Source organism: Anguilla anguilla, chromosome 15 (genome assembly GCF_013347855.1).
Source record: "Anguilla anguilla isolate fAngAng1 chromosome 15, fAngAng1.pri, whole genome shotgun sequence".
Taxonomy (NCBI): domain Eukaryota; kingdom Metazoa; phylum Chordata; class Actinopteri; order Anguilliformes; family Anguillidae; genus Anguilla; species Anguilla anguilla.
Genome location: NC_049215.1, coordinates 21593931 through 21620590, shown reverse-complemented (window position 1 = coordinate 21620590; position 26660 = coordinate 21593931). Strand labels below are relative to the sequence as shown.

General features: G+C 42.3%; 1 protein-coding gene across 1 annotated transcript in view; it reads left to right on the top strand.

Moving 5' to 3' along the window:
- Positions 1-26660, top strand: part of LOC118214528 (inactive dipeptidyl peptidase 10-like) — a 126061-nt gene that overhangs the window by 2767 nt on the left and 96634 nt on the right. The gene's annotated exons all lie outside the window — the stretch shown is intronic.

Here is a 26660-nt window from a genome sequence, read left to right as displayed (position 1 = left end):
AAGGTTTCAGTGTGCTCCAAGATCTGATTTCTCATTAGTCAGCAATGGCGCCATCGCCTGTTTAACAGCAGGTGCCCTCGTGCTGACAGGTCTAACCCGAGGCAGAATTAATTGCCATTCCCACTCATTAACGGTCCGCCAAACCACTTAAAAAAGCAGGCTCTTCGACGGACTGGCTAATGCCATGATACACTGATTAATCACTCCTCTTGGATATAGATAAGCCTAGATGGTGGAATCTCATTTCTGAATTTCTTGCCCCCGAAGGAACGCTTTGTAGTCAGAGTTTGTGTACAGTATATGCGACATGGTTGTGTTCAAATACTTTTTGGCATATGTAGGCCTAATGGTTACATAAAATCATGACAGTGACTGCTGTCTGTGTTTTGATGCACAAAAACGTATAATATTCTAGGCCACAAAAATTAACTTCACAAGAGGTAAAAAATACATAAATAAGTAAGTAAATTATGAATCTTTGGCTCATGTGAACATACTTTATAAACTGGTTGTTTTGACTCTCCAAAGACCAGAAGCCTGATTTGGAATAATGAACTCCACACTGCTTCGTACAGACCACATCATGTTTAGGATTATCAGGTAAAAACAAGGGAAACCCTGCACATTGTTCTTCAGTGCTTCAGTGCTCCCATTTATTGAACCATATACACAACATTTTCACCCTAAAGTCTACCTGATGTTGTGTATATAGATCAACAATTGGGAGCATTCAAGAGTAGTGTGTGGGGTTTTCCTTCTTTTACCTTTGAATTCCTCTATATCTCCAGCACCTACGAAAAGATTGGGATGTGTGTTTGTTTTTCTGCCTTTTCAACCGTATGTTCAGGATTATTACAATTCATGGGCAGTTTGTGTCTGGCAATCTGGTTCCTTTAAACATGTCCGATCAGAAGAGGTGCCAAACCCTGTCTGCTGTTCGAGTTGGAGTTATTTTAGTTCTGTGAACACGTTTTGTAAAAGTATGAAATTCCAGTCCTTTTTAGCAACTGAATGAATGTTGAACCTTGTCATTCAAAGGGTAGAGACACAGGCAGATGAATTTGTTGCAATATTATTTTGGTGGAAATCAAAAATGATTTAACTCATGGGAGAAAAAAATCTGCATGCCATTCTGTCTTAAATATGTTTTCTTACTTCAAAAAGAAGTGAACCAAATTCACATTGCAAGGCATAATTTGTCTTCTCTGGCTGCACTAGAGGAAGGTATTTCTAAATCCCACGTCAAGCCTTTGGGGCAAAATGGGACTCTGGGTGCCACTGTAATTTTCTCTGTGTGTCATAAAACATTTTTAGCTTTGCCCCTTTTGTGTTTGGTAACTAAGATAATGGCGGAAGAATGGCAGGGGTTCAATTTGTGCCCCATGCTGCTGGAAATTGTGGCAATTTGAAACTCCAAGGAGAGTCTGTTTGGCTGTGTGGGCAACTGGGGGGAGTGATCAGGTCCCTCTTTCCTACAGAAGCATTAACCGCACTCATCACATATCTGCACAGGTCAGGCAATCATGATTTTATACAAGGGCTATGACATCTGTGGGAGGTTTCTGAAGGTACAGATTAGGTTATATAGGGGGGGGTGGGGGGGGGAGTGAGCTAGTTAAAAAGAGGAGAGTTGAGTTTACAGAGTGAATTTCCCTCTGGGAACTGGAGTTTCACACACACAAGCTGGAGAGATGCATTTTAACATGGAATTACTGTAGAAAATGACTATTTGAAAGACGTCTCCTGTGATAACAAGGATGAGCACAAAACAAGAGCACCAAACTCTGTGCTTATTTATATTTCTCTGTTTTTAAATCTGTGTTAATGATGTCATCTTGCCCCCCCCCCCCAACCTTGCCCCCTCCTCTTCAATATGCTGGCTATAGATAGTCCACATTTGGAAGCTGAAAAGTGCAAATCATTATCATCGCTTAAAAGGTGAGAAGCATAACCGGATATTGAACTCTTTGAGATGGGGAAGAAGAGCGGGAAAAAAAGAGGATAGAAGATTAAAACTGCAGCTGTCATACAGAGAAGTGAAGCTGCTCACAATCCCAGCATTAAAATAGAACAAAGGCCGTCTCGTAAGACGTGCTTTGTGCTGGAAGAGGCGGCTCTGGCGATGATGACTATAGTTCCATGCCCGCTAGCAGTCGCGCCGCACAAGATCTCGGATTCACAGGTTCTGCAAATCCGCCCTGTGCCGCCCTGCTTCAGACCTAGCTTCCGCTGGTATTTCTTTGGGAAGGATTGCAATGAATGCGTTTCCTTGCAATCAGTTTTTCCCAGAATCCACTGTCACATTGTTCATTCACATGGGTGACATCCCTATTTTGGATGACTCAAACATTTCATCTCTTATGTGCAGCCTCCCTCATTCGCACAGCTGGATCAGGCTCAGAGCTTCGAAGACAGGGGTGCATGATCTTATCCCAGGAGGGCTGATTTGGGAGAAAGCTTTTGTTCCAGGCAGCACAAAAGCACCTAATTCAACTAATCTGCTAATTATGGTCTTCTGTCAAATTCTGGACTAGTTGAATCAGGTGTTGAAGTGTCGAGATGGAGGAAAAGCCTAGGCATTCTAAAATAAGATTGGGCGCCTCTGTTCTAATCTTCAACATCAGGTGGTCACGTTTTGATTTTGAAGCCTGGGTGCTGCAGGCTCGGGCCCCCGGTTCTCTCTCTCCAATATGCCCTTCTCTCTGCATTATTACTTCAACTCCCTTATGATGTCATAACCGTGCTATCGGGGCAGCAGCATAGTGCACAGGCTAGGAAGTTAGGGTCATGAATCTGACGTTAACTTGTTTTCTTGTTTGATGTCATTTTATTTTTTTTGGATTGTGGGGATTGTTCATACAAATGCTGGCCCCTGCTACATCCACTGAGAGCTTATGTATCCAGTGACAGCAAAGTGTAAATCACTCCACATTGGTAAGAACTTTGGCCGGTGTCCACCTTTATGACAGGGTTCATCAACTGCTTTGAGCAGCAAATAGAACATCACCACCCCACCTCTGGAACCTCGGGTGACTGCCTATCACATTCCTCCACTGGCTATCCCTTCCTTCTCATCCTTCACAGTTTATTCTCCCAGTCACAACACCGGTCGGTACTAGCCCCCAGTGGTGGAAAGAATGGTGGTGAACACAGTAGTTTTTGGTCAACTTCTGACACAGACTAAAGACCTACCTCTTCAGAATGCATCTTGGTTCTTCTCCCATCCTCACCCCCTAGTATGGCAGGCAACCAGCACAACAAACAAAACGGAGAGGCCTCAAACACAAAGAGGGAGAGAGACAGCGTGGCCTACTTCCCAAGCTTTTTTAAGTGTATTTTTAGAGATGGCCCCTGGGGAATAAATACAAAATGCTTTTACTGTTAAAAGGATGCCTAAAAAGAGAGAATTTGGTTGGGAGTGTTAAAGTTGAATGTTTTATCTCGGCCACTGAGGCTGATGTATACTTTATGAAGAAAAAGGGACATTTGGAACACTTAGAGATGAGGTGTGTGTGTGTGTGTGTGTGTGTGTTTGTTAGGGGGGGTTAAAGGCGAATGTTCTATCCGGACAGAAGGAAATCCCTTTGTTTGGCGTTCAGGTGCATTAACCTTTTTGTCTTAACCTTGGGTGACAGCTATCTGCTGCAGTCTCCCTGTGTGCCATTAACTCATACTCATCCAATGGAACTTGTAGTTTGCCAGGGCTGGCCAGCTCACCAGCCACTTCAGGTGCAGGAAAGCTGCTCTTTGATGGCGTTCATTAGCACCATTTTCCGGTGTGCCTGTGTAAGCTCAAAATTCAGTGTTCTGAAAACGAAATAATAAATAAAATACTGGCGCAGTGCACATGTGCCTGGACAAATACGCGGAGCCATATGTTTGTGTGCATGCATGCAAATTTGTCCTTTTTTCCCCTGGCTCAATACCCTGAGCTTGGAGCAGACCTTTACTGTCAATCACAGTAAATGTGATTTTTGAATTTGATTGTGACGTATGTTGGCTTGGCTTCACCCCCTGTCGAGGTTCAATCAGATCAATCGGATGCTATCAGAATTGACCCGGCCCCCTGGTGATGTGGTTGCCATGGCAACCCACCTGATTACAATAATCCTCCACATCAAATGGGAAGATGGGGGGGTGGTGTTGGGGTTGGGGTTTAGAGGCCACTTATTCCCCAACTGTTTCTCATGGGTTGTTTAGCCTGGGCCTGCAGCTCCTTCCAATAATGATAATATTGGAAGGAACGAGGAACCGAGCCATTGGGAAGCCTTTTGAAACCATCAATGCATGATCTGTGCATTTTAAATAGAGGAGGTTCAGCCTGAGGGACTGTTTGATGCCATGGTTTGCATAAGAACCAGGGTGGGGAGCATCTGTCCAGGAGAGATTCCTCATGCAGACAAAGGATTATGGCAGGGAATGTTTATAGCTTACAGTCCTTCCTGTGATTTAGAATTAAACAAGAGACTCTCACCCAATTCCCTTGCAGCTCTTGTGTATGTGCCAAAGATGTCTGATTTGCTGTCACAGTCCAAGAACTCTGGGAAAATCACCTGACCAAATTGAAACATTTTTAGGAAGATAGTAGGACTGTTGCTGAGGTATGCTCACATGATTTTTCTTGTACTGACAGCAAACATGCACAAAAAGTACATGGCCACATTTGGCTGTGTAGACCTGTTTCTGAGTCAGAGAACAGTCTTACTCAAGTTCTTTCCTCTCTGTTTACATCACAGGACAGAGGTAATATCACAGTGAGGTTTTTTGTTTGTTTGTTGGTGTAATTTTGCTCTACAGTGCAGCTATGACCTTGAGGTTGAACTGTTTGGTCATGTTTCTGGACTCCATTAACATGGTCTTCTTTACCTCTTTCTTTAGACTGCAGAAATACATTCACATGTCCTAAAATGCAGATACACCCATGAACACTTTAAATAGAATTTGGTATGCTCTATAGCCTACACATCTCAATCCAGCTCAGGCTCCACTGATCTTCTCACTGACTACGGTGTTCTAACCCCTCTGACTGTCGGATAGATTAGGCTCTTTGCCCATTTTGGTTTTTCCATAACGCAGAACAAATAATCCTCTCATATGCCATGAATTAAACATACTCCATTAAACCAGGGCTTTGGGACCACAGAGGTGAATCTGCTAAAATGCTCCTCTGAATGATTCATCTTTATTATATATTTCAGTTCAAATATTATTAATGAAACTACACCTGTAGCTGTGATTAAAACAAAACACACAAAATTCATTTGATTGTAATCTTTTCAGCACACCTCCATTTAGTTTGTGATAGAAAATTTGAGAGTTTCCTTCAAAGGTGACTGAATTAAAAATAGTAACCCAAAACCAGCTTACCTTTGGTGTGTATGGTAGCATTTTGCTAGATTTAACATAATCTCATAATAATCTATTTGACAGAAATGTTGATAGAGAATTTGGTGGACTGTCATGGCCAACATTCAGCACATTCAATTCCTACAGCAGAGCAGAAAGAAAAGCAGCAACGGCAACACCAGTATCATATCAGTCTACTGACAAAAAACCCCTTTTAAGCTTTGTGAATGTACAAAGCCGTCCAATGCACAATATGTTTAGAACTATGTCAAGTCAGTCCGAATGTACCTGGTGTAAAGCTAATGGTACTGGAAAGGCATTGTGTCAGCTGGAGCCCAGAGAACAGCTCAGCTGTGAAGGGGCTGGGTGTATGTATGTAATTTGCTTGATGCCTGATTCAGGATCGCTTGGCTTGTCGCTTTGTATACAGGAGCCAGTGAGTCATCTCTCACCACCTCTCACAAATCTACAGCTGTTTCACAGGTGCCTACACCCCCCCCCCCCACCCAGCACCCCCCATACTTTCACACTCTATGCCCTACACTATTCCATCCCTCACCCACACCTAAATCCCCATGTCCCCATCGCCCCTCCCTGGCACACACACCTCATCGCCACACCCATCCACCACTATCACCTCTCTAACCCCCCACGCACACATGCACCCTTGCCAATCCCCCAAAGCCTGACAGTCAACCGTCTGCTCCACAATCACCCTCCTCCCCCACACACAACCCCCCCAACTCCACCTCTCCGCTCTCCCCTCCACCACACCCCAGCCCCCCGGCCCAATCGCATCTATTTTTACACCCTATTTAATCATTTATCACTCTTTCACAATTAAAATAATAATGATGCTGGCACACAGACTCCCAGGAAGATAAACGCAGAAAAAAGGGTCTTCTGATTGTGGCCGGAGGGAGAATTGGTGATTTCACACCCTCAAAATATCACGCAACACTACAAAAATAGGTCCCCAAAATGAGCCATTGTGGGATGTGAAGTAGTAGTACGGTACTGTCAGTACATTCAGACCATTCATCCATGTGATGCAGTTTTAGTCATGGTCATTTGAACCAAAACGAAAAAAGGTTTTTTAGACGTGTCATGCCCTGTGCAAAATTGTTTTGGGAGCAATAGTGACAGAGCAAAATGTGTTTTTTTTTCAGCTGTGTTTGATTACATACAGCGAGCTTCATAATGTTAGGGACAAAGTCTTGATTTGACTCTGTATGCCACAATTTTAGATTTGCAATCAAATAATGCACATATAAATTCAGAATCTCCGCCTTTCTTAAAGGGTATTTTTATATATTTTGCTTTCATTATGAAGAAATAGAAGCACTTTTGTTTGTATAACCCACCAATTTCAGGCCACCAAATTTGGGACAAATGGCTGTACAGGTGTTTCTGATTAGCCAGGTGTGTTCAATTGCTTCAATAGTGCAAGTATAAGAGAGCTTTCAGTATCTATTCTTGATTTTAGGCTTTTGATTGCCTTTGGAGTCTGTTATTGCGATTTGCCAGCATAAGAAAAGTCCAATTAAAGTCAAGGAAGCCACAATGAGGCTGAGAAATATGGAAAAAAACACAAAAAAAAACAGCCAGAGACATAGGGCAACCATTGGCTGAGTAGCGTTGTAATCTACTGCCATCTTGTGGTCCGTTCAAAATCTATGTGATACATTTTGTGTAGTTGTGCTGTGTGTTTGAGTATGAAGGTGAATGGGCATTGCCATGTGCCTTGTATCCTCCAGCAAGAAGCTGGCTCTTAAGTATTGGGTTCACATATTTTTTTTTATTCTAATGACAACATAATAATATTGAACAACACTAAAATATATTTGACTTTAATTCCAGGTGTCTGAAAATCATTGAATGCAGAGAGAGCAGAGATGAGGCCTGTACAGAGATGGACCAATTGTGACAGCAACCACAGCTAGGCCTGTTGGACAGATTGGCGGTGTAGATACTGCACATGTTTAAAACGCAAATCATTGAATCCAGAGAGAGCAGAGATGAGGCCTGTACAGAGATGGACCAATTGTGACAGCAGCCACAACTAGGCCTGTTGAACAGATTGGTGGTGTGGATACTGCACATGTTTAAAACACTGAGTGGAAAGAAACCAAGAACAACATGATGATATGTTTTTTCCTTTGATTATCCTGAGACCTGTCTCACATCCTTTGTCCTCATTTAGATACAGCATGACTGGCCTGAGAACCTGTCATTATGTGCTCCTCTCCACCATGTGATCTTTGCCCTATTGCTCTTGGTTTCATAAACCTGGTTTTCCACTATAATGGTAGAGAGGAGCATGTAAACATGTGGACTTGTGGGTCAGAGGCTAAAGGTTATAGAGGTGAGATCTAAGTTTAGCATTGATGTTCTGATGGTGGGGATTCATTTGGCATTGGAGACTCCATTTAAGCCTGCACTGTAGATTGACATCAATTATATTTGACCTCGTGAAGGGTGTCGAGCCTCAAAGGCTGATGCCTTCGCACATTGTACCTCCACCCACAGCAAGTTCGCCAGGTTGTTTGTAATCAGGCCATCTTTAAGGGCAGGATGCAACACAGTGTTGTGCATGGAGTCCATGCCTGATGAGTTGATGGTATGATGTCAGACACAGACTGTTGACATATTGGCTGACATTTTAGAAATAACTACAAAGAAGCGACTGATCTTTATGAAGTGTGGATAGGCTTAAGAATATCCCAGCTTGCATAATTTTGCAGAAGCAATCGCAAACTGCAACCTGTAATAAATTACACGATCAGCCCATTGCAGATCTTTGCCATAAATATTCTCTGAGTGTGAGTGTGGAGAGCGAAGAGCACACATATTCACAATTTTAAATAATGTCAATAAAATGTGCACAATTTTGTAATTACAAAATACCAGTATTGACAGTGTGGAGATAACTATCCCGTTATAGCATCGCGCACCATATGCCACCAGTCTAGATCTGGGAAATTGCATATCCCCTGTCATAACAGGACACCTCCAAAAACACAAGCAAGTTTTCTGTAACAGCCTTTACATTGAGTTACACAGAATGGCTCTGTGTTGACTTGGCTACGGGCTCTGTTGATTACATGTGCATTACACAACTGTCATCAAACCATTCCAGATGTTTTTAATTACCCTAACATGCTCAAGTGCAGATTAATGGCAGCCAATAGAACTGGTAAAAAAAATAATATATATATATATATATATATATTTCACCTGATATTTGTTATGTGACAAGTATAAGGCGAGAACTGAACTGCTTATTGTTGAGTATATCTGAGTGGCCAGTTCTGAGCTGATACATACAAGTGTAAGCTTTATCTCAACCACATAAGGTACTGTAGCTTTTAAGGTTATGTAGTAGTGTGCTCTGTGCATTGTAGTACAAATCTAATTAGCTATTATTCAAAATCTTGAAGAATCTGAATCTTCAACTCTACATTATAGATGCATACCATATTCTAATAAACTTTTATTGATGAACTGTTGATGTTACACACTTTTTCAACACACAAGGCTGCCCAACTAAATTGGCAACACATTTTTCTGGGTTAAATGTTGCTTTTATTGATTTTTTTCTGAAAATGGTAATATTTTCAAGCTCTAGGATAAATAATAATTAATAGGAAAATTATTGATCATAGGATTCTTCATTTAAATTCCTTACATGGAGAAAGAGCAACTGCTGCCTAGGGGCAGGTCATGTAGGGATCAGTCTTTCACTCTACTTCAATTCTTAATTAGATAATACATTACACACACACACACACACACATACAGTGCAGGGAAAGTATTAGGCCGCCTGTGGTTTAAACAAAAAAGAAGAAAAAAAAAAAAAGAAAAACATTAGGTAGAGAAGCATTCAGTGATATATGTACATTTATATATATATATATATATATACCATCCATATCAACTTTGGTATGCATTTGGTGTGAGGTAATAAATATTTAAAATTTTGAATTGATACTGTAGCACAACCTAGGGTGGCAGTGGAATGACATTTTAAACACATGACCTACATGGTGTCCCTCTTAAATTTGTAGATTAAAAAAAATGGATTATAGTCTAGATTTAAAGGAGCTGTGGTGAAATATTTTCCAAAATGTATGCATATTCATATTTTATTTTCTTTACAAATCTTGGACTGAGGGTGGTGTGTTTCACAGAATTTTTGCAGGGTAGCTGTCTGAGAGTTACTGTGAAATGGCATACTTATTAAGCCAATGCAAATTAGGATTTTGAGAAAATATGGCCCCCTATAGGCCACATTGCACTATAACACTGCATGGCTGTGCATGATTGTCCACAATATGGCTTTCTATTGTAAGAAACCCCTCAGATACACCAAACAGCGGAACTGTCTGAGTGGTGAAGGAATATATATATATATATATATAGAATATCCTTACATTTATATAGCACTTTTCCAAATGCTCAAAGTGCTTTACAGTGAAGGGGAACTCCGCTCACCCACCACCAATGTGTAGCACCCACCTGGGTGATGCACGGTAGCCATTTTTGCACCAGAAAGCTCACCACACATTAGTGAAGGTGGAGAGTGAGAGAACATTTATTTAGCCAATTAAATCTGGGGATGGTTTTGGTGGCAAGTTTGCGAGAGCCAGATCTGGGATTTAGCCAGGACACCGGGGAACCCCCCTACTCTTAGCAATAAGTGTCATGGGATCTTTAATGGCTGCAGTGAGTCAGGACTTCGGTTTAACGTCTCATCCGAATGACGGCATCCCCTACAGCACGGTGTCCCCGTCACTGCACTGGGGCATTAGGGTTTATTTGACCAGAGGGAAGATTGCCCCCTGCTGGCCCACCAACACCACTTCCAGCAGCAACTCAGTATTCCCTGATGGTCTCCCATGCAAGTACTAACCAAGCCCACACCTGCTTAGCTTCAGCCATTTGGCAGGAGCAGAGTGCATGGAGGTATGGCTGCTGGCAAATGCATGTAGTCTCTTCCCGGTGCTTGGAACGAGATGAATTTAATGTTATCTTGGTTATCTGACACCAGAATAGTGTTTTAAACCTTGTAGTTATGCATAGATGGAGGAGAATGCTTTCCACCCGTAGTTTGGCTTATACAAATTTCTATGTATCTTGTTAGACTCGGAAGTGCCTCTGGCTACTGCAGCCTGCATAAATACAATTATATATCCTGCTACAATGCTAGTGTATAGTTGAGTGACTACAGAGTGCAGATACTCTGAGTTCTATGTGTATGTTAGGACTTTAAAACTGCTAGGTGTGCAGTGGTTAGAGTCAAAGAGGAATGGCAGGTTACATTGAATGTGATTTATTGTACAGTATGTTAATAATGCCAATATACAATAGTGCAAAAGTATGTGAATAGTTGAATGGATATACACATGGGATGCATAGAAGACTGCGTTGATGAGTCTCCCCGAACCATTGCACGTTTCCCCTTATATAGCCAAAGATCAAAGCAAAACCCCAAGATATCAAATAAAGACACAACACAGTACATCAAAACAGTGCATCAGTGATCCTGCTTGCACTATCTCTGCAAGCATACCACACCGGGTTAACCTTTGCATCTGGCTAGGTGCTGACCCATAGGTATCAAGAGCTTTAGTCAGCACCCCACCGCCAAAGAGACTAACTTGTTCCCCATGACATTGGCCTTCCAGCAATACAAAACATGTTAACGCTGTACTATGCAGAACCCAACTTTTACATAATGCTGATCCTGTAGTAACTGAGCACTGTCTCTTTATCACACCTGCTGGCTCCTTGTCAGCACAGTAAACAGTCTGTTTTCCTTTGGGGGTCTATTAAGGGGTACACTTCTGTAAACCACCCTACACTTTCATCCCCTGAGGTATTGTTGCAATCAACCTGAAATTGGGCCTGTATGCAAAATTTCAGTGTGGTCGGCCATAAAAAAAAAAAAAAAAAAGTAATCCCAAAGCCTTTAACACAGGGAGTAATAGATTATGCATGCCGGATTTAGTGAGAAGTGGACAAACTTTGAAGGAGTAGTACAAAAACGTTATTTAAAAAATGCAGAATGGTGGGAAATCCAAGATAGTGTCGTTTACGGGTTCTATGAAATAATTTGTTCAGGATGAGGTGGTAGAAATATGGGAGAAACCTGGTGCATGTATGTGAAATGGGATGCCTGTAATCATTATTTCAATGTTGCAGTTTTGCAGGTGGGACTGAGTGTTGGTTGCACGGATGTCATGCATAATAAATCTGGTATGCCTGCCAAATTTCATGAGTTTCTGAGCATGAGAAGGAGGTGAAAATTTAGCAAGAGGCTGAAGAAGAAGAATAAGAAAATAATAACAACAACAGCAACAACAACAACAACAACAACACTAATAATAGTAACAGGGATCATATGCTCCTTAGGTGCGTGGCACCCTAATAAGGGTAAGTGAGCCAGTTCCAGTGGCCTTACAGTAACACTACCTCCACCATGTTTCACAGATGAGCTGGTATGCATTGGATCATGAGCAATTCCTTTCTTTCTCCACACTTTCTTATTTCCATCACTTCGCTACAGGTTAATACTAGGTTAGGCTAATCTGTCCATAAGACTTTGTTCCAGTGCTCAGAAGATTTTTTATGTACTGTTTAACAAATTGCTTCTTGCTGTGAACCCTCTGAGGTTATGCTGGTGTAGCCTTCTCTTTATTTAAGTCTTTGACACATCTATGCCTATATGTTGGAGAGTGTTCTTGATATGTTTGACAGTTTAACAGGGGGTTTTCTTCACAATTAAGTATTCTTTGGTGATCCACTACAATGGTCTTCCATAGTCTACCAGGTATATTGCTATTTCTGAACTCACCAGTGAATTATTGCTTCTTAACAATGTAACTGTTGATTTTGACTCATATAATGTTTTGGCTATGTCTCTGATTCTGATTTATCAGCCTTATGATCCCCTGTTTTATTGACATTGACACTTCTTTGGTCTTCATGTTGAGAGACAACAGCAAAAGACTCAAAATGCAAATGTGACACCTAGAATGATTTCTAGCTTTCTTGTGCATGAATTGATGATCCAATATCACACCGCTGGCTAAGAATCTTCTGAACATCCAATTATCCAATTACTTTCAGTCCTCTAAAATGGGAGGAAACATGCATAAACTGACTGACAAGCCATGTGTAAAAAATGAAAGGACATCTTTTACTCTCTCACATGAATAGTATTGATACATGTATCAATAAAACTATGATCTAGGTTTTCATCGAGGGCTGTAAATGCCCCTATGAGATTGTCTGCGGGTTTAAAGATAGAAAGCAAAGAACAGGTAAGAAAACAGTTACACAAGACGCTGGCCCCATTCCTTCAAAAAGACGACTGCTTTGATTTGCAATTCGAGCAGCAGAAAGTGATTACGTTTATCGCCGGATTACGCAGTACTATGGTGCGCACGCCACATATATTCAGTGCTTTGTTGCCTAATTTTCAGGAAAATGATACCAGTCCCTCAACACATTCGCTGACACATTGCACCATTAAATGGCACTATTAATCTTGCCGTGGTCAGGCCCCTGACAGAAAAGTCCTAGAGCAGCAGGATGGGGGACTACCACTAGATGGTGCTGTTACACCATGGTGTAGGGAGGAGAGCGCTTTTCCCGCATCAGCTCAGCTGCAGTAATCCTACCTCTCGTGAGAGGTCACCATAATCATGCTGAAAATCCTTGTGCTCCTCCTACCTGGCGTGTGGTTTAAACAAACAGTGTATGGCAGCTTTCCCTGCAGCAGTTTAGAATAGTGGTTACTAATCTCTCTGAGACCACAGTCTACATAATGAGCATGTGTATTTTCTGTGACCCACTCTTTAAAATGTTAAACATTAAAATACTTCCCAACATATAGTCAAATGTTTTTTTATTATTTTTATTAATTCACTATGGATATTCAATAGTTAATTCAGTTGCTCCTTATAAAATAAGTCTGTTGATTGTTGGTGGTTATATTTTGAAAAATCAAAGTGAGGTTTTCTCAGACTTCTGTTTATTTTTTAATTGAACTTTGCTCATTTTATGGCAGCTGTCTCACATGATTAAGCCTAATTAGTTATTTAACTATTCTAAGTTCTAAAAGAATGTATTGACTGCATTAATGAACTTCTGTAAATTACCATAAATATCCTCTGCATTACTGATCTGAGGCACAATTAAGAAACAGAAGCTGAAAACTCTTTGTTCTGTTTTCTTTCTTTAACATATGACATTTAATCACACTTTAATCATTAACGTGACTCATCTTTCTCAAAAAATGGAATGACAATAAATTGGCAAGAAGTGTCAAATTAGGATCTTTGCTGAAATTTCAGCTCAACCAATGTGTGCTCAGTGAAGTAGAACTGACACTGACAAGTCCTGGTACTGCAGAAATGTCTTTCAGTGTGTACAATATCAGAAGCCTCCCTGTGCCTAATCAAGTCGATACTGAAAATAATCAAGCAGATGAAAATCTGAATGCAGGTAATCATGACAGGTAGCATTATGAACCTCCAGGTGCATTTCTTAATTCCACTTTTCAGCTAGTACCCATATCCAAGGCTACAGTTTAGGCATAATCCATTCCTGTAGCTTGAAATTGAATAAGGCATGTCAGGGTTAGTGTCTTGCCCCGATGTGCAAGAGCAGGGCCCCACCTGCCTGCAAACCTCCGGTCACGGGCCTCTTTCCAAACGGCACTGTCCCCCCCAAAAAATCCCCTTCTTCTTTCTCCACATTTAAACCTGCAGAAAAAAACATTTGTGTGAAAGGGCTGCAGTGCAAAATGGCTTGTGGCATCATGGCTGCATGCTCTCTGTCTTTGAGTCTGGTACTGTCATTCGTAGAGAGGAGAGGCAGGGATTATGCCAAAGGAGAAAAGGGAATGGAGCTGGAATTTCCATCAACCTTGCACCCGGCTCAGACGTGACCCAGGTAGCCTTGTGTTAGACAAGAGGCCGAATAAAGTCTCCTCTGCTGATTCAGCGGCTCATAGCTCTGTCAGTATCACAGACGCTTCGGCTGGCCTGCCGAGCCACACGGTTAGTGCGTTGTGGGTATTGCTGCTGTCGCCGGGTGTAATATTGAAATTGGATTTCCCTTGCTGGCCTGATTGCATATTGGCAGCTGTTTTTTTTTGCTTTTTTTTGCTGCTTAATTCCATCGCAGGCGAGTGCCAGGATCCCCCGCTTAACTTGAGCTAACACCCCATTTCCTTGTTCCGTCCTTGCATTGCATTCTGCCTTAACAGTAATGCATGGGCCTGACAGTGCTTACGATGAATGAGGATCACCGCAGTCAGGCACAGGCTATTATTCACTGTAAATACACACAAATAGAGGAATATCGATCCTGGTTTTCTCCTGGATTATTCGGTGCCGACCATTAGATTGAGGAAAAACTGTTTACTGTCAGGAAGCCACAGGAAGCCAATGAGTAAATATGGCATGTGTCAACACAGCGCCAAATTGTAGAATTGAAAAGGAGCATTCATTTTTTTGTTTAGCTGGGACCCTTACCAGAAATGTTTGAGATTCTTGGTCTCAATTAACTGGGGTGGAGCAAGGTAAAGCTGCCAAGCATCTGGCCTCATAACCAGCAGGTTGCTTGTTCAAAAGCAGTGTGGTGGCAATTGAACACACGGTTTCCTGGTGAGAATAACAGTGCCAACGTGACATCATGTGCTACAGTTTTGCTTCTCACTCCCAAATGCACTGACCCAGAATCAGCAAACTTGACTCTGATTCCAAACACATCAAAATGGTGAGAAAATGCAAATTTTCGAGCGTGGAACTGCAATAAATCTGAGGTCAATGCTTGGGAACATGCATGTACACACACACAAACACTCTCTTTCTCCTTGATATTTCACCATCATATTTCTCTTTTTTTTCTAAGGAAACCAAGGGCATTTTCTGAGGGCATAGCAACCCATCATTCCCCCTTAGCAACAGTCCGGCAATCTTGCCTTTAGCAAAGTATAATTTGTGTAGCCATTCTTTGACACTCAAAGTCAGGCTGACATTTCTTTAGCCTTCAGAGTGTGGCTGACAGTCCATCACTGACCAAAGTGAGAAATCATCCACAGCCTGTGGGAGAGCAGCAATCTGGAGCTCCCCTGCCAAAAAGTGCAAACTTTTCAGTCTTCGCCTTCGTCTGGTTTAAAGCAGTAAAAGTAAACAATGATATTTTTAAAATAATGTGTTCTATACATTATAGAATGAATCTAGAAAAATAACAATATCTGTTAAACGGTTATCCTTGGACCACATTATTACATGACATTCCCACTCGACTCTCCCACACACCCATCCCGGCATCTGTAGCTTCCCGTGTGGTAACATGCAAACGTTCTGCAAATTGCTCCTCTCTCTCAAGACTGGAAGTGATTTGCCGGCTGACAGATGGAGATGTAGTGGAGTTATGATCTGACTAATGATCTCATTGATCTGAGCATCGCTTTCAGCTCTTAATGTCACGCCTCCTCTCTCGCAGTACTCTCTTTCCCTCGTTCACACGAGCCCAGTTACGCCAGTCAATGCAAATCAGTCTGCAGATTTCAGGGTCAATCCGATCCGGTCTATCCAATTGGTCCATCTCGTAAGAAAGTGCCCACAAGTGCTCAGGAGCTTTCTGTCCATTTCTGCCCCCATTTCTGCATTTCCAATTTTCAATAATGTAAGACCTCTTCATCCCAGAGCAGCGGTTTTACTCTGTATTCTTTAGTAAGTCTGAGCCTGCTGCTTTTGCTCCAGCATCGACAGCAACATTTTCAAGGGACCTGCTGTTTGTTTGCTGTGTCCTGGTCACTCGGTAACAATTCTTGGCAAAAGTCTCCGAAGGTGAGATGAAAAGTCCACATAATCCCTTGTTGAATAAAATTTCAACAGGAGTGAAATGACGCAGATGGAAATCAATAAAGCGGAATCATGCTTTTCTTCAAAGTTCCCTCATACAAATACATTTATGTAAATTCTGAAAGCAATTTTTTGCAGGTGATAGTAAGACAACCGTCCTCACTGTGGTGGAAAGAAGTGATAAACCATGGCAATGTCTGGAGGAGACTGCATAGATATCAATTTAAATTTTTATAAGCCTGGTCATTTTCTTTAACGACTATCTTTCCAATTATTTTTCCACCAGTTGTCACTCAGCAATCAACCAGGTTTCTTCTTTAGCCAAGTAGACCTCCGCGTTGAAATGTCGATTGAAATCCAATTGAAAAGCCTTTCTGGAAGTAATGATGTACTCTGACCCTGATCCTGTATGTTTAAGATAATTAATCCAAGGTGGACAGGGACAAGTAAGTACACTGACCGGGCTCGGTCAACATTCCTCACAGGCTGTGTCCTTTTTCTCCACAAGGGGAGCTGTGGGACCTCAACAGCTTAGTTTCTAATAAAATCTTTCCGTTTTTCTAACAGACACTTACTCTGCCCACGTTTCGCTCTACTTCATTAACTGTTTCCTGGGGCAAGGAACGCAAAGCTGGGCGACTCTTGCTGCATCCGTTTGCTAAATTGCGACCTTGAAGGAAAAATAACTGAACTTAAATTCAATTAAATTTGTATGTTGTTACTTATGTTTACTGTGTTAGTAATCTAACTAATTCTAACTTAATTTTTTTAAGTAGTAGAACTTACCTGTCTATAATTGTGATCTGGAAAACTGGTCTTTTGATTTGGCATTGTAATAATTCCTGTGATGCATTTTACCAATATCTCTCAGACATCACAGGCAATAACACTGCAATGAGCTTGGGGCAAGGGAAACTCTGAAAATGGCTGCGTACACTCATTTTCAAAATAATATCTAAACAATAAGAACACCAAATTGCAAATTTGACTAAATCTTAGGAACACTATCTTGTCAAGCAGTGGAATGCATGTATTGAAAAAAAATTCATGTAATGTATTGTTCTATGGGTGTTTTTATTATCATCTGCAGTGTTGAAAAAAAGAGAAAAAGAGTAGCTACGTTAATAGCCTAGGCTAGCAAGTGTCCTTGAAGAACCGATTAAAAAAAAACAAAAAAACAAAAAAAACACCATGCACCATCCACTGATCCCACCCAGACAGAACATCGATGATACCCCAAACCTGCTGCAACATTCGGGCTCTGATTGGGCTTGGGCTGAAAAGATTGCAGGCTCATGCCTGGTCGGGCTGAAATTTTTGGGCCTTCTTCATGCTCTAAATAGTACTGTGTCTTCCAGACTGGAGTCCTCCACCAAACTCATTCACTTCTGCCCTTTGTAGTTGAAGTACTACTCTCACTGAAATACCTTTTAAAATGGTGATAAGAACCCTCCTGTGCAGGATAAAAGGGATATCCCCCCTGCGTAATAAAAACAGTATCAGGTCAGGACATAACAAATCTTGGTTTTACATCAGCTAGGGAGTGTTCATTTACCTGGCTGTGCTTGGTACAGCTTGTCCTAGGGAGTTCATTCTCAAACATGAATGTGATTTAAAGACTCCCAGAGTGACTGAGAGAGACAAATTTTTTTGGAAATGCCAGGTCCTTGTGCCTCAGAACATTATATTCATTGACAGTGTGTGTTTCATTTATCTAGCCGAAGAACATTCTGCGGCACTGAATTCTGTGATGTAGGTTTAGGTATTAACTAGAACAAGTTAACATTTTACAAATATATTTATGTATTAACGCTCAGAATAAGACTACTGCTGCAAAATGTCTATAAATGTAAATGTAAATGTAAATGTAGGGCTTTGTTGTAGAGCAACCTGCACCCTTAGACCTCTCCTAAGCACTTGGGTATTTTCAAAGTGATTTATTACCTGCTGATGTGCATGTGAGCATAGGCGTTGCAGCCATGAGACCCAACGCAAAGCAGCAAACTGTAATGGAACGTGCAGTTCGCTCTCTCCTAAGTCTTTTAACACTACATGGTAGCGCATTAACCCGGCTGGTGTCTTTGTTTACTCTCGCTTATTTCACTGTGAGGAGAAATGGGACTCCACATTATAACAAGAGAGAAATAAGATGCACCTATTGTCAAAATGATTGATCGATCGATACCACGCCCCTTGCCCCGCCCCCTTAATATGGTCCCCCCTCTGATATGGTCCGATTTTCTATGATGTACAAACTGTCAATATTGGAATGATCGGTTTTACCTTTTGAACTCTGCTATGGTTTGGTTGGTGAGGGGGGAAGGGTATGGGGAAAGGGATGGGGTTGTTGTTGTTGCAGCAGCAGGGGGGGGGGGGGGGGGGGGGGACAGGTGTGGGTGGCCTGTGGAGCGCGGGCCCTGTGGTAAATGGTAAATTTCACACAAGGATAATGTTTTATGTCTTTTCTTTTTTCTGAATACAGGCACAGCCCTTGTTTTCAACAGCCATGTAAGAAAGAAAACATTTCTTACAAACAACTCGATTAGCGTCTATTTCATAATATTACTCGCATTTTGAAAACAAGCCCAGGCATGTTTTCTTTTGGCGTTAGTTTAAAGAAAACAAGCCCAGGCATGTATGCATAGTCTTAACAAGCTGAATCAGGGTGTGTTAAAGTGGCATAAGAGAGGTTTTTAAGAAAGCTAAAGTAGAAAAAAGCACATGCGTTAGTTACTTAGCTGATTTCCTGCGACAAAACAGAAGCGGAGGATCTCTAGGTAGATGTTCACAGCTGAGTAGCGAGGATCAAAATGGCCACAGCGAGCCGGTAAGCATGGACAGAGTTAGGCAGGAGCCACTGTAGCTTTAGAGCAATGCCCCCACACAAAGTTTTGAAGATCCCCATCAATCAATAGGCTGCGACGTTTTGTACGGCGGGAGATGCATGCAGAAGGCACAGGCGTGCCCGTGACACATAGTGGGGATTTGGCGGAACAGGTGGGTTCCCTGTGAAGCGCTGGGGAGGGGGGTGAGTACACAGACACGTGCGGACACAACCGGTGGGGTGCCCTGTGAAGCGCTGGGGAGGGGGGTGAGTACACAGACACGTGCGGACACATAGGCCTGCCCCGCTCTGATTTAGTATTTTGGGGGGTGCAAACAGGATCACGCCCTCTTTTCAGAATGTGTATAAAGTCTATTGGTTTGGAAGCCATAGCAGAGGTGTTGAAGATCTCACAGCAACGGCCTTTGCACAACACGGTTGTCAGAATCGGACATCAGCTCTGTGTAGCCTACGAACATGTCTACCGCTGAAATTTCAACACCTACCTCTGGAGAAGAAGTGATGCCCGAGCCGCAGACGGTGTTGCGGTGCCCAAAGAAGCCTTTTGCAGCGTTGGCAAGAGTCCATGCCGGGGTTCTACACAGCGAATGGGGGGCGATGCCGGAGGGTGTCCGCTGCGGTTATCATATTGACGTGGATGGAGATGCTCCAAAAATTTGTTTTTTCAACCTGCATGTTGATGAGGCGTACAGCCCTATTAACACTCGCGGAGCCGTGTGCGAGGCTTGTGACTGGGGCGATTTTAGAAGATGCTATGTGAATGTAGCAACCGGTTTAAAAGACAAAAGTACATTTTTAAGCCGGACCAGCGATGCTACGCGTCAACGATGGATCACCGTGGAGGCGATGCCGCAAATGTGGATGGGGAAAAGAGGCCTGATCATTTGGGGAGGCCTTTTTCAAAACGGAGGTGCTTTAACAGACTCGGTTGGTAACAGCGCATTCTTTTTGTTCGAAGAACTGTATCTATTGAACAACGCGCTTGCTCAAGCCGATAAAATTTTTGAAGACCACCGGCTTTTGAGCTCATTTGACTCTGTGAAAATTAACCTGTGTCGGAGGTTTGAGGAAATGAAGATTTAACAATCGTAAAAACTGTTTTGAAATGTCTACGCACATTTAGGCCATGTATATTATGAAGTTGTAGACTGTATAGAATGTCATGACTGTGTCTTTTATTGTTTTTTGGTGATTAATATGTGCTTTTAAAAATAAAACCTTTTCTTTTTAAAATCATTTTGTTGTCTGTACATTTTCAAAATAAATGTGCCTTTTGCAAATGATTATTTTTCAATAAATGTTATGTTTTAAAAAAAAAACTTACAACAGCGTCATCTTATATAGTTACTTAAAATATTTAACCATATATGGGCAAGCACACACAGACCCCGCCCCGGCCACACCTTTAGGTGGGGCGATGGTCCTTAAAAGTCACAAAATTTCAAGGTTTTCACAGTCGACACCAGAACTTCAACCAAGGTTAAGACAATGTATAAGCCTTTACGTACGGCCGCGCTTTTCCAACACCCCAAGCCCGCAGAATCTTGGGGATATGACGACAACGACCAGCAACCTGTTGCAGAGCCATCAGCTGCAGCTCCGGCCGCCTCAGCAGCAGTAGCGGCAGCAGCGGCATCCGCTGCTGAAGATCTCAACAAAAACTTGTTGCAGGACCTGGGGGGTAAATCTGTAAAAATGGATATTACCTATTCACCAGCAAAGCAGTCAGATCCGGACATGGACATGGAGGCATACGACACACCATGCTGCAGCAGGCACACCAAACCAACCGACCACCCGATGCAAACGGCTGAAGTGGACGGGCGCATAACCACCACAGCGATAAACATCATAAAGTCTTTGACCGCCTGCATTCTGGACCATGTTATTGAGGACGATTTGAGAAATGACTGTACAGGCTGTGCTGTGAACCACCCCAGCCAGAGGCGCCACACCTGCTTGTACGATCCTGACCCCTACTACTTCACGGACAACTTTGACAAACTGACGGAAAAACTGAAGCAGCCCTGGTTGGCGGTCCTAATAGCCAAAGCTCTCAGCGTGCTGGGCCTTAAACCAGCACCAGCCCGAATTCAGGGAGCCGTCGATGTCCTGGTTTCGGAACTCAAGGAGGAACCATACATCAGAGAGAAGCTGAGGGGGATAAACCAGACATACCTGGGGCCCGAGAGTGATAAAATCATCAACGATGTCAGGAGAGAATTCTGGGACATTGAGAACGCTCTCCAGCCTGAACTGTGGTCTGCTGACACCCTACCGCTTGATTCTTGTTTAGAAACAGCTCTTTGAAGGGTGTCAAATTCTTGAGCGCATGTCCAATGTATACATGCGGCATTTTATATTCATGGGGAGTTTCTGTACAACACTTTGAAAATAAAAGCCTTGTTTTTCAATATCTTGTATCATTATTGCATTAGTTGTAAGGATGGCTGATGAGAAGTGTATGAAGTCTGTTTATTATTCGCCAGAAAATCCTGGTTCTTATGGGGGTAAAGAACGTCTGCAAAGGGGCTTGCTTGAAACAGCCGGGCATAGGGCGTCTGACAAGAAAGTTAAAGAATGGTTGCAGGGTGAGGATGCATATACTTTACATAAACCCGCCAGAGTACATTTCAAGAGGAATCGGGTTTTTGTGATGAATATTGATTCCCAGTGGCAGGCTGATTTAGTTGACATGTCTAGTTTATCTGTACATAACAATGATGTAAAATTTATGTTGACATGTATAGATATCTTTTCTAAATTTGCTTGGGTTTGTCCTCTTGAGAACAAGAGTGGGGCGAAAGTGGCTCAGGCCTTTGAAGACATTCTCTCACAAGGACGTGTACCTAAAAAACTACAAACTGACAAGGGTAAAGAATTTTTCAACAAGGGGTTCCAAAAGCTGATGAAGAAATACAGCATAACACATTTTGCCACAAATAATGATGTGAAAGCTTCTGTGGTGGAAAGGTTTAATAGAACCTTGAAAACGAGGATGTGGCGTTACTTCACAGCGCACAACACTAGACGGTACATAGACGCTGTAAAAGATTTGGTCTGGTCATACAATAACAGCTACCACAGTACAATTAAAATGAAGCCTGTTGAAGTAAATGAAACTAATAATTTTAAAGTGTTCAAAAATATGTATAGTCTGCTTCTAAAAAGACCTAAACAGCTAAAGTTTAATTTTGAGGAGGGTGACTCTGTCAGAGTTTCCAAAGTGCGTGGAAAGTTTGCAAAAGGCTATGAACAGACATATACAGATGAATATTTCACTGTGGCTGAAAGGGTCCACAGAACCCCGCCAGTATATAGGTTGAAGGATTATGACGGCGAAAACATCGAAGGCACGTTTTATGAGAAGGAATTACAGAAGGTTATTGTGGGCAAAGACAAAACGTTTAAGGTTGAAAAGATAGTAGCGGAGAAGAAACAGAAGGGTAAAAAGCTGGTTTTAGTCAAATGGGTCGGCTGGCCTGAAAAGTTCAACAGTTGGATACCGGCAAGCCATGTGTCTGACATCTAGGACATATAGGCAATAAGTTATTTGAAAAGCTTACATGACCCTACAAACGCATTAGGCAACCATGGAGGATACAGGTTTCTACGTTACTCTCCCGAGTAATGCGTCTTTGAGCATTTACCCTGAGAACAAAATTTCAAGCTATACAACCAAGTTTGCCAGACCCATTGAACTGCGTGGGGAGTGGGAGGTTGGCTTAGCCGAAATCCAGTACCCACACACTTGGAGTACAATAACACGTGATGACTGTGCTTTTTATACGTACGATCATATCAAAAAAACTAGAATAGCTCATTCAATTAGTTGCGGGTATTACAAGAATATCCCCATTCTACTGGCTGAAATGAACCACAATTCTGAACCCATGCTGGAAGGAGTTGAAATTGCATATGGTCCTATAAAAAACAAAATTTACATCGTATGCGAGCCACACATCTCATTGTCGGCTGAAGGAAAAATAGCTAGGATGCTCGGTCTTGAACCAGGCGTCAACTTGACATCCTCTAAACCGGTGGCGCCACACCCTGTCGACCTCAGCGCCGGGTTCTACACACTGTACGTCTACACGGACGTTATCGACTACCAACGTGTTGGTGACAGTTTTGTACCCCTGCTACGAAATGTACATATATCTGGAACAAACAGCGACATCATCACAATCTCGTATGAGAAGCCACACTACGTACCTGTGAGCAAGAAGCACATTGACAACATTACAATTGAACTGAAAACGGACCAGAACCAGAACGTAAATTTCCGTTACGGGAAAGTCATAGCAAAGCTGCACTTCAGGCCGGTGAAGCACCATTATCACGAGTAAAAGATGGCTAGGTCTGGCCTACCCATAGATCCATACAGATACGTTGATTATTATACGGCGCAAGCGGGTAATGGTTTGCCGGGGTTTAGTGGTGGGAGTGTTATGTATGGTGGGGGTCTTGGTGGTATTTTTCGAGGATTGTTCCGAATGGCTTTGCCGCTACTAAAGAAAGGACTCAATATAGCCAAACCCCATTTGGCCTCTGCAGCTAAGAACATAGCCAAGGATGTGATCACTAATGTTGTGACAAGTCGTTTGAACACGGGCGACCAGGAAGGATCAGGGCTCATGGTGATGACGCGACGTAGACAGAAAAGACCTCCAGGGGGGCGTGTCTCAAACATGTCAAAGTCTAAAAAACGGAAGGTGTCAAGCATTCGGCACACAGTTGGTAAAAGCAAGAGGAGGGTGAAAAAGCACACAAAGAAGAAGAAGGTTACAAGGAAAAGTAGATACATTTTTTAAAAATGGCCTACATACACAACATGTCGGGGGAATGCATGAAGTCGGAACTGGATCTTTTTGCAGTGCCGTATACACAAACAAGCATTGAGAAGAACATCTATGTAGAGGTGCCCCCACTGTCAGCCATTTCAGACACAGGACCTCTAGAGTTCTTTATTGCTGGTAATGGTGAAGATTACATTGACTTGAACAATACACTTTTATACCTTCGCTGTAAGATCACCCGCGCAGATGGTACTAACATTGCGGCAGCTGACAATGTCGGACTGATTAATTACCCCCTAGCGACCATTTTTTCCCAAGTGGATGTTTCACTGGGGGACCGACTGGTGAGTCAGTCTAGCAATACTTACCCCTACCGGGCTGTTATGGAATGTCTACTGAATTATGGGCATGAGACACTGTCTAACCAGTTCACAGCCGGGCTCTTTTATAAAGATACCAGCGGACATATGGAGGATACAAGCACAGAAGGTGACAACACGGGCCTGAAAAACAGAGCCCTATATACCGCAGAGAGCAAAACTTTTGAAATGCTCGGACACATACACGCGGACATGTTTTTTCAGGAGAGGATGTTGATAAATGGTGTCGATATTAAAATTAAAATGGTTCGGGGTAAGGACGAGTTCTGTCTAATGACTGCAGATGACCGTCAATACAAGCTTAAAATGGTGTCGGCCGCACTATTTGTAAAAAAGGTCAGCGTCTCCCCAGCTGTGAAGCTCGGACATGCGCAGGCGCTATTGACCACTAATATAAAATATCCTATTGATCGGGTCAGCATGAAGACTTTCTCATTAGCCTCAGGTAGTCGAGTTTGTAATCAGGAGAATTTATTTTTGGGGCAGCTACCAAAAACGGTAATTATAGGGTTGGTTGATAACGACGCCTTTACAGGGGTTTACAACAAGAACCCGTTTAATTTCCAACACTATAACGCAGAGTTTGTGGCAATGTATGTTGATGGGCAGCAGTTTCCGGCCAAGCCATTTCAACCTGATTATCAAAACAGTAGCGCTATTCGAGAGTTTTATAGCCTGGTCCTCGCTACCGGTAGACATTTGAAGGACCAGCCCTTGTTAATAAATCGTCAAGAATATACAAGCGGTTACACGCTTTATGCTTTCAATCTGACCCCTGATGAAGGTTGCAGTCAGCATCTATCCCTGATCAAGACGGGAAACATGCGACTGGAAATGAGATTCAGAAACGCGCTACCCAGAACCGTAAATATGGTAGTTTATGCGTGTTTCGACAATATCATTGAAGTGAACCAGAGGAGGAACGTGCTGTATGACTATTATTAATCATGAACACCAGAGAATTAGCAGCCGTTTTGAGTAACAACCCACATACGGGAAAAGACTTTAAAGGGGTGTTGGCCTGCGACGAGCTACCGGATAATAACCTGCATAATTTCCCCGCTTTGTACATTGTGAATACGCACCCCCGAAATAAGCCTGGAGAACACTGGCTAGCTCTGTATATGTGTGCGGATAAAACGGGTGAATTCTTTGACTCCTACGGTAACCCTCCGGACTATGAATATTTCCCAGACAGTATCAGTAAATTTCTGCACAAGAACTGCGAGCGGATTGTTTACAACACGGTGCAAGTGCAAGACCCGCTCAGCGCGACGTGTGGCCAGCATTGTGTGTTTTACTTACACCACAGGGCCAAAGGAACCCCTTTTAGCAGAATCATGTCATTATACTCTGATCATTTAAAAATGAATGACGCAATGGTTTCAAAATATGTTGATAAAATATATCTGGATAAATGTATGAAAAATATGTTATCGTGTATACAGACTGTAAACTCTTTTAAAACCTTTAAAAAATGTCATGCTTGTAAAGAGTAAGTAAAGAGACACAGGTTTGAAAGTAAAACGTAACGTAATTTTATTAAATCAAATAAACATGAATCAAAATTACATTTTTTGTCACAGCGTATCATTTATACTAGACATGTTAAAAATCTAACCATGTTGAACGGTCTAAAACTGGGGTTGAAAAAGCAGGCTCTGGGATTTCATAGTCCTCTCGAGTTTTCAACGGGGTTCGGCTTGCTATTGGTAATTTTTTGTGCGAGCTTATCGTGCTGCGTACACCGTGATTAGGAATGACAGAAAGAGGCATATTAATTGTGGCTAAAGCCTCAATAAATGTTTGCCACCCCAGGGGTCGTCTATGATCGGCAACCTTGTGAGGCGCTGTAGCGTTCTTTATTAGATCCAACATATGCGAGCCGGTTACCGCTTTACCCTTGAAGACAAACTCCCCTTTGTCGTTCCATGTTGCAACATTTCCGGATTTAGCCATTTTTTCTAAGACGTAGGTGGCATTTTTTTTGCTTCTAGATGGCACGCTTTGTATAACGTCCTGAACCAGCTGGGCATCTTCAGTATCGGTAACACCGCTAGAGGGTGTTGGGCCATCTTTGACTTCTGATTCTGAACCCCCAGCAGGGGGAAATGATAATGTTAATTGAGTTGATTCTTTTTCACCTTGCTTGACAAGAGCTATGAATCTTTGTAAAACAGCGGTGTACAGCTTTGCCTTCTCATGAGGTCCTACATCAGTCCTTGCTAAGATGCCGCGTATGGTTTGATCCAATTCATTTTCAACAGTTTGACGGATTGGCTCTGGTGTATAAGTGAGATTCTTTAATTTATCCAGTTGTTTTTGGGGTACTAGATACATCTTTTGAGCATTCTCCATGGCTTAACCACTGCGTGACGTTATCAAACTTGTTAGAAAGGGTATTGCG